Below are 9,593 nucleotides of genomic sequence, written 5' to 3'. Positions count from 1 at the left end.
AAGGGGTCCCTCCTGCACCAGGAATGTGTAAGACACCACTGTAAGACTTGGGGCTTAAGTAGAAGAAGCCCAGAGCTCCTACCTGGCCTCCAGCATGAGAAAGACTGGACAAGCCTGACTGACCTGCTACCTAAATCTCTCCCATTTATTAGTTAACTTTCAACTCCAGTTGAAAATATGACTGTGGGCATACATTCTTGGCTGAGGTAAGTTTGTACAAATTTACATTGTTTGAAGATATGATTCACTTCCTTTAATCACAATATGCTCATTTATCCCATCCAGTATCTGGCATATATTTAGTATTCTTCCATTATCTTGATCTCTAGACTCTCATGAGTGGGAGGAAGCCTGAAGACTGGATTGGCAGTTTGATGGAGAACTTCTCAATGGGAAAACTGATGAAGTTAGACCTGGCTTTTATAAATAGTTAGAGACAGTGCTGGGTTTAAACACTCCCTGTGATTCCTCTTTGGAGGCTTTGAAGAACATATTAAGGCTCCTAAGAACAGCACTCTCCACTGCATGGCAACAGAGTGAGGGTGACAGCAGTGCTAAGTGGTGGCTGCTGGTGTGTCTGTGTCACCCAGCAAAGCACAGGCAGAGATACCTAACCCAGCAGCAGAGCAGCACAAAGTATGAGGGTCCCAATGCAGCACAGCACCTGGGAGGCAGCGCCTTTCCCAGGAAGTCTGCTGCTTTTAAACCAATGCCAGCTTCTCCAAAGAGCTCCTGTGCATCATTCAGACATACCAGCTAAGGTCAGCCTTAGTCCGTGTGCCCGTGTTGCACAGGGTAGATGTGCCCATGCCTTTTTCAGCCTCTACAATGCCTGGGCTGTTAAGGAAGAGTTTTAAAAATACTTCTACCTCCATCAAAATCGAGCACAGAACCACACAATAATCCTGGGTAAAATGTGAAAAGAGGAGATCTTTAAACATATGAAGGGTATACAAACTGATTGTGGGCCTTTTTGGGGTAGAAAAACAAAAAAATGTTTAATAAAATATGTGAGAGTAAAGAAAAATGTTTGAGTTTTTATCTCTTTGTAAAGAAAATAATTGGCTTGGATTGAGCCCTTCCCTGGGAGTGTTTGCAAACCAAACATTACACAGCTGCCAAGTGCCTGAATACCAAAATGTGAAACTGACCTAAAATAAAAGCAAAAGTGATTGCTTTATTGCCATCCACACAGAAGACTACTCAGAGGCCTAGGTGCAGGGTGAGTATAGACCTCTAGGATGTGATTCATCTGACATCTTAATGTGCACAATGCCTGTACAAGCAACTGAATGACATACACACTATTAGGTGAAATCTGTCTTATTCTGAAAGTGGGTCAGACAAATCATGAAGTCCTTTGATTAATTTGTGTATAGGTGCCTAATACTGCCTGAGATTAACTCTTTGCCTGATCTTTAATAAATAGTCTGCTACATTACAGTGGCCTTTTCAGGCAAACTAAGCATTTTAAAGAAGAGTAGAAGCAGAAGGAAGACCAGAACTGTTCAGTGGTATCTGCGCAGTGATTCCCTGGGTTTCTTGTACACCAAAAGATTTTACCAAAGCTACCTTTGGCTTGTCACACAGGATCACATGCTTACACATCAGCTGGAGCTTAGCATAGTGAACCTGATTAAGCTTTGGGTGTGATTAACCATTTTTTTCTTTCAAGAAATTCAGTAGTTGGGAACTATATTATTTCTTCAGCCAAGCAGACCACATCTAATTTTCCTCAACTAGGAACTGTCTCAGCTAGAGACAGCAGGCAGTCTAAGGGAGTGTGTGGGTGCTCACAGCAGGCTAACTGTGCATCAGTAGAGTGCATTAGAGATCTTCTTTTGGAAAGTATTGAACAAAGCTTAAGCAATAACTTCTCTCAGTATTCCTGGGAGCAGTCGAATAAGAAATATTAATTCCATTTTGTCATTGAAGTTGACTTACAGAGAAGTGAAAGGATAAAGAGAGGTCTTACTTCTCCTTCCAAGATTGCCAGCCTGTGCTGGGCTAGAATACAACAGTTATTCCAACAAGATAAGCCTTTATTTCCTCATGGAAAGTAATATGAGCTTTATACTTGCTTGGAGGGTTTCCTGGTATAGCAATACCAATTGAAGTCACTGGCAAATACTTCCTTGTGCTGATAAGGTTTGAATTACTCCAGAAACACATGTTCTTACAACATGATCTTATGTTCCCCAGATTCTACTTCACTGTTCTTCACAGACATATCCTATTGCATTCCAAATCCTGCTCCTACCATGTTGTGTACCTGTGTGTGTCTGTCTGCAGGCAGTTTCATCATCCCTCATTTATCAGGCTAAAATTGCCGTGACCCACAGCAACTTGCTGAACTGTACAGCAAGTTAAAAGACATCTAAACCAAGACCTAAGGCAATCCTCCCATGTCCATCTGAGTGAGGGCATCAACGGCTGCAAACTTGAAAGTTACTGCCTGTGTTTGTTAGAGTGAATCAACAGGTTGCTCTGCAGGTCTCTGACCTCAATACAAGGTCAGTCACACCAGACACTGCTTAATCAGCTGGCTTTGCTCAGAAATATGATAAGGGAGGGCAAGGCTGGGAGACACAGCTCCCATTGGCAGTCTCTGACAGCTCCCTTTTATTGCAAAGCAAATGGTGAGGAAGATTACAGGTGAGAAACTAGCTCACCCACCCACTTGGGTTTGACTTTATTTCTGCACGTCATTTATTTGTGTAATGGCATTGCACAGTTGTTCCAGCTGTATGTACAGCTACATCCTTTAAAACAGATCATTCAGGTGTGATGTAACTTAACTGAGCTTAGCAGACCTTAACTGTGCTCTGCAGTTCTGCAGTGCAGCTGGCATCCTCAGGGCTCTCCGGTGGCAACTGCTTTGTAGGTTCCTCTATGCTCTGTTTAGGGGCTAGTAACCTTCTCAAAATTGCTACTAGCTACTTAGCAGGTGATCACTTGGGATTTGGGGCCAGGATTTGAAGGCTCTGGCCCTCCTAAACTGGAGCTTCTATGCACCTTGAGTTGAGTCTTTTTCAGCCTCTGCTGGTACACTTGTCCCACTTGGTGTAACTATTTAACATTCACAGGAATGGATCCTAAACATGACATTTTCACAACCGCCATAACTTCACAAGTGAGCTATAGATTGAACCACTGCCTCTCTATTCCTGCAACAAATATTTAGCAAAGGAGACTGAGAAAGACCAACTTCCATTTAGCCTGGGGCCTTTGCTGTCATACAGATTTAAATCCTTTGATTTTAATCACACAGAAATATGAACACGCATCGCTTTAACCTAAATGACTTCCCTAACCATTTAGCTGCTGGCTGTTTTAAGGTGTTTCTGTTGGGTTTCCACAAACAGAAAAGTTGCAGGCAGATGTTTGTCTCTGCCAAAGAAATTGCAGCTGAATTCTGTGTGGAAATGCCAGTCAGCTATTTCTGTAGCTATCCTTCTCTGTTTTCACTTCCGCTTGTTTTGCAAGCTCACATGGACAACTCCTTGGTAAAGAAATGTCTCTAAGTATTCCCATACATTGTGTGGGGACCATGCTTACCATTCTTAGGGCTAAGGGCTCCACTATGGTACAAGTCCTTCTAACACCAAGATGTTTTAGTGCCTGAGAACCAACAAGCACCTATAGACTCATGAGAGCTAAGTCGGTGACACCTGTGATGGCAATTCTTCACACCACAGGCTACTCCTCTCCAAGCACTGGACTATTCTTTTGCTTCCTATTGTAGCAATTCCCTAAGGGCTAAATCCACATAAAGATTTACATGTGTAGTGATTCATGAAGCAAGAGAGAGGGTAGCTAATAATTCCCTACCTCACAGCCGAGTTAATAATTTATGAGCACTGAAACAGCTTCAAGAGTGGCTGAGATGGCCTGCCCATGAACCTTAAGCAGGTGGCATTTATGTCATACTGCTGGCCTGCCCTACCTGAGTCAGACTGAAGACTTTGAAAATGGAACCCTCCTTCTCAGATACCAGTCCCAAGCACTTTATTTCATTTTTTGTCAAGACAAAGCACTGGCTTTACACTTAACATTTGGACTTAGTCCAGACAAAGGCACTTCATTATGATTAAGAGGGGTGTCACCTGTTTGGCTTTTTTTTTTTTTAACTGGCTTGGTTAGCTCCTTTAATTATTTTCTGGATTCAGTGAATCCCTCTGTTAGCTACTCCATGCATAGCAAGGAATATTGTACTGTTGTCCTGAGAATTACAGTTTATATAGGAGTGATGCAAATAGAGTGGTAAATGTCCTTATTTGTGAAATCATAAAGAAATTCTAGGACAGGTTCTAAATATCAAAAGTTTTAGTCCAATGTCATAACAAGAACATTGTGCAGTACACTCTCTTGTGGCTGCTAGCTCTCATCATTAATTTTATGTCACATCAAAAGATATCCTCAGATTCCATCCTTGTGCCTTCAACTCATTACTCAGATGAAACATTTTGTTCTGAACTCAAAGGCAACACTATCATGGAACAAATAGCAATAACATCCAGAGCTGCTGGATCTCAAGAGAGATCCATGGGGAGAACTATTTCCTGCTCTGTTCCTGGGGTCACTCATTGCTGCCTGGCACTTCCTGGATAACTACAGCTAGTGTTCTCTCAAAAGGAAGACAAACTTGTGTGAAGCCATCACCACCTTCCTTCAGGCTCTTCCTGAAGATCCTAAGTGCTGCCATTCCTTCAAATTCTCCACATGCCAAATGAGCTTGGAGCATGGCTGCAGCTGACAACAAAAGCTTCAGCTTTCCAGTACATTACAACCAACCTGAAAGCAAGCCAACCACTGGAGATTGTCTGGACCCCCTTCCTCCCCTCATGTTAAAGACCAGCCGATCAGAACTGGTGCAGATATTGGGGAGCTCTCAGCTCTTCTCAGAGCTTGGATCCTACAGGTAACATCATTAAGAGAAGAGAGCAGGAAAAATAGCCCCAGCAAACCTTCTGCTCCTGCCCCTTGCTCTTCACACATGCAGTCCTGGCTCCAGCAAAGTAGAGAAGACTCTGCTGTATTTAATTCTTCCTGGCACAGGAGAAGGATTTGAGCACACAAGGGAAATACAAGAGGAGTGAGTTTGGTGAGGGAACTAACATAGGATCAAAGCTGGTTAGAGCATGGTGCTAATAATGCCAAGGCTGCAGGTTCAATCCCAGTTGGACTGGATGATCCTTGTGGGTCCCTTCTAACTCAGAATATTCTGTGAGAATACTGATTAGATTAACACTGATTAAGAACACTAATTAAACAGAAGCAAGACCAGAAGAAATGATAAGAAAGAAATAGTTTAAGAAGAAATAATGAAATATTGTTCTATTTGCTGGGAAAGCAGTGAGAGCCATATGGGGAACATGCTGTAGGAGCTAACATGACCACAATATAATTTGGAACACTAGCAGCACCTTTTCTTTCTCTCTTTCACACCAACACAGAGACACAATGTTGTGCACTGCAGTAACAGTTCAAACTTCAAAGGGCAGACACTGAAAAGCATGACCCAGTGGCAACCCTGGACTTAAAAGTGCTGTAAGACTTCAAAAGTCCTCTCATCCAAATGGTGTCAACATTTGAACCTCATTATTAAGTAGTATCTGAGATGTGGCTTTATTTTAGGTGCACCCAAATGGATTATGTTGCATTAAAATTTTGTTTTACATTCTTCGATTACTAAGGAGCAATTCTCCCTTATTTTGAAGCCCATAACTAATAAACTCCTCATTAAGCTTTGTTGACAGCAAAACCATATAAAACCAAGCAGCCAGGCACTCTTTACAGTACTTTCAGTATATCATAGAGTCATCCACCCCATTTGCCTTCTAGGAATACAGTTTTCTTTACTATACTTTGTAAAATTTGCATTTTTACATTGTAACCAAAGATTAACCAATTGATTTAAACCTGTATTTGGAAGGCACCCTGTTTATCAGTTTGAGGTGTAGGGGATCATTACTACCACAATAATATTCTAACTCGGCAGATCCAAAAGAGTAGTGGGAAAATTGATTAAAAACATTAATCTGGAGAACAGAAATATTTTGAAAGCATCCTTGCAACTCCAACCTGCAATAGAATTACGGATCAAGTAGTAACAGTTGCAATACAGTCATGACTTTTTGATCAGTATTTATCCAAATGAAGTTACTCCTAATTTTTAATTACATTGAAAGTTCCCTCAGTGACCTATTTCTCACTTACCATGGTCAGACGGGCAAATGCTGCTCACTGGATTTCTCCTTGCTTCAATTAATCCTTCCTTTTTTGATGCTATCCTTACTGTGTGCCTTCTTGTTCAGTTTCCACACCTGTGTCTTCTTCACTTTTGCCTCTGGTGGCTGGTTTGTACATCCTGAAATTTATGCATTGGGCCTTCCTATTCACTCAGATACACAGATGTCTGAAGCATTTCCATAATCACTAACTAAATACAGATGGATTCATTTACCTAAGACACACCTTTTAAAGGCATTACAATAAAAAACAAAATGAAAAAACTAATCAAATTTGATAACCATGTTCCTTGGGAATGAATAATAAACTCCACAGACTTCTCTCCTCCATGTTTTCTTTCCTGTTATTTTCCCTCCCTTTCTGTTTTCAGCTGTTATAATTTTCTTTGGTAAGCATACTCTTGTTTTACTTTAGAGATTTTGGAAATTCGTATTACTCAAGAACTAAATCTTATGTTCCAGTGAGTTCAACTCAGTACTAGGGAAGAAACAGGTTACCTATTACCATAAAAATTAAAACATTTTTCAAAGTCTCTCTACTTTCACTTCATTGCTTCTGCCCCAAGAGGTAGCTCCAGTATGTAGATCTTTAATCAAGCACCATAGATCTATCAATTTTCTACTAGGAATGTTTTCTTGTAAAACTTCCCTTAAAAATAAAGGTACTTTAGCTCAAAATTTGGAAGGAAATAAAAGTTTTGAAGACTACATCTTCATCTATACTAACATAAAGTGCTTAAGGGTACGATAACCCATGTTGCTGCTGTCTCCTCCAACAATGACAGCTTTGCAGTGGTTCTTACTGCAACACACATTAAGAGGTATCAGAGATCCTCTCCACCTGTTTAGTACTAGCTTAAACATTTATCAGTTTATTTCTCAAAAAATCCCTACCCTAAACATCTTCTTAAACCTCAGTCCTGAGAAAAGAAGATCTTTTAGGGCATAGATATTGTTTGATTGTAGTCACCTGTCTTTCTGAGAAACCACTGAATCTTTGCCCAGGACCATCCAGCACAATGGCTGCCCAGATGCTCAGACCCAACTCCAGTTCAACTGTAAGTTTGCACATACTTATTTATTAAAAAAGGAAAAAGAAAAAAAAAAAAGGAGGAGAAACCTTCTAAGACCAAAAAGGTGCTCAGAGGCAATCACAAATATTTTCTGCCCTGATGCTACCTCACCCACAGCCAGGACCACTGGAAGGGGAGACCCTATCAAGCATGTGGTTCCCTAGGCCATGATATAACAGTATTGAAAAAGACCATTTGTTTATTGCATCCACCTTTTCCATCAGTCAGAATATTTACATGGATGACAGGCTCATATTATAAGGTCTAAATACATTAAAATTTTGCCCTGATCCAATTGGTAAGTAGCCACCTGTACCAATGTACTCTGCTTTAGAAAGTGTAAGCCAAAATGAGGTTTGCCTTACCTGAAGTGTGTCAGAGATGAAGTATTGAATCGTTCTGGACCTTGTAGACAGATAGATAACACTGACAGGAGGCTGTATCAACCTGAAAAGCCGAATGTTATTGCACATTTTTGGAATGGCACAACGGTATCTAACACATGGATGAGACACCCTCCCTACCCCCCAAATAATAATAGTTGCTCTGTATCACCCTTCTTACAAAGTGCATCTCTGACTGTGAGATAAAAAATTAGCATCTACAAATTGCAGGAAGGTCTACCAGACCTGCCGACAGTGCAACCTGGATGTTAATGGAGTTAGTCTGGAGAGAGTGGAAGGCTGTGTGCAATGGGCTATGAGGAGGAGAAGGATGGTTTGAAATTAAAATGCATAACCATGAATGGTTGTGGTTGGGAGGGATCTCTGGATATCATCTGGTCAAACTCCCCTGCTCAAGTAGAGTTACCTGGAAATGGCTTTTGAAGATCTTCAAGGATGGAGACTCTACCACCTCTCCAGGGAATATGTACCAGGTCATCCTCATAGCACAAAATTGTTTCCTGGTGTTTCAGTTCTGCCCATCGCCTCTTTCCCTGTCCCTGTTATCATCACTGAAAAAGAGCCTTGCTCCATCCTCATCACACCTTCCCTGCAGATATTTAAATACATTGATGACATCCCCCTTAGCCTTCTCTAGGCTAACAAATTCCAGTTCTAAACTGAGCTGCAATATTAGTTGTAAGGTAAGATCTCATCAGCCATGCACTGCAAGAAAAATGATATCCTGGATTTTTTGTGAAGCCACAGACCATCATGGGAAAAGAGCCTTCTTGTTCTAGTTTAGGGACCACAAAATACTGTGGTCAACTAGACAAAAACTGTGCAGTTCTGAGCAGTGTGTACTATGCTGCTGTAACATCCTGTTATGTACTTCTGGACACATCTCTCCCCAAGGGGCAAACATCTCTTTCAGCTTAGTGGAAAGAGTTGGTGTAAGAAACACTGAGGCTGAAGCCAGGACTTGTCCTTGAAGTAGGGGAGATATGCCCCTCTATTTTCTTGCTTCAAGGGATTCATTTCCTGGGAAACTGTATAAAGGTCAGAAGCACATTATGCTCTATGTGATAGTGAAAAAGCTCTGGAGATTGATGTTACATAAATATTTACTGCCACCACTACTAACCAAACCTGTTTCCAACCACTGCTCCTCCCGAGGAAGAAAACAGGATAATAAGGAAAAATGTACTTGTGAAGAATAATAGCAGTGAAAGTCTAATTTGAAGTTACTGATGAAAACTGCATACTTATCAGAACAGAAAGAAACAAACAAAAAAAAAAAAAATCAAGAAGTATCTGTAATTTTCCAAAGCAGACTATAATGGACTGCAAGTCAGCTGCGGCAAGAAGGATAACAGGACCAATGCTTTTGTTTTCTTTATTTTACCCTTGAGAAGATAACCTTTCATATTTTGGTATAGTAGACACATCGGTGATGATGTTTTTGTGATGTTCCAAAACTCCACTTTCTTCTCATCCCCCTGGGAACAAATTCATTCCTATCACTTAACCACAACACAGCTTTATAAAGAACAGAAAGACCAGAGGCACAGCACTTTGTGGGGACTCAGATATACTAATTGTCCACATCAAAAGCTGAGAGGAATTGTCAAAAAATGTGTCTTCCTAAGAGACAACATACTAATTCAGTGTCAGAGAACTCATGCAGAGATGGTATTTGACTCATTTATTAATGAAATTTTTATGTGATTTGACACCCAAGCAGGCACGTGCAGCTCTGGAGGTACATGTGGCTTGACAGCAGTTCTGATGTGTCTCCCATAAAATATGGGATGACAGACTGTGGGCAGCAGACTGTGCTGGTGGAGAGCTGCTGGGCAGCAGGGCTGCAAAGGGAAGTGACTCAG

Source organism: Lichenostomus cassidix, chromosome 3, assembly GCF_008360975.1.
Source record: "Lichenostomus cassidix isolate B80296 chromosome 3, HeHo_3.0, whole genome shotgun sequence".
Classification (NCBI taxonomy): domain Eukaryota; kingdom Metazoa; phylum Chordata; class Aves; order Passeriformes; family Meliphagidae; genus Lichenostomus; species Lichenostomus cassidix.
The sequence above is the reverse complement of the archived record's forward strand: the minus strand, read 5'-3'. Positions refer to the sequence as shown.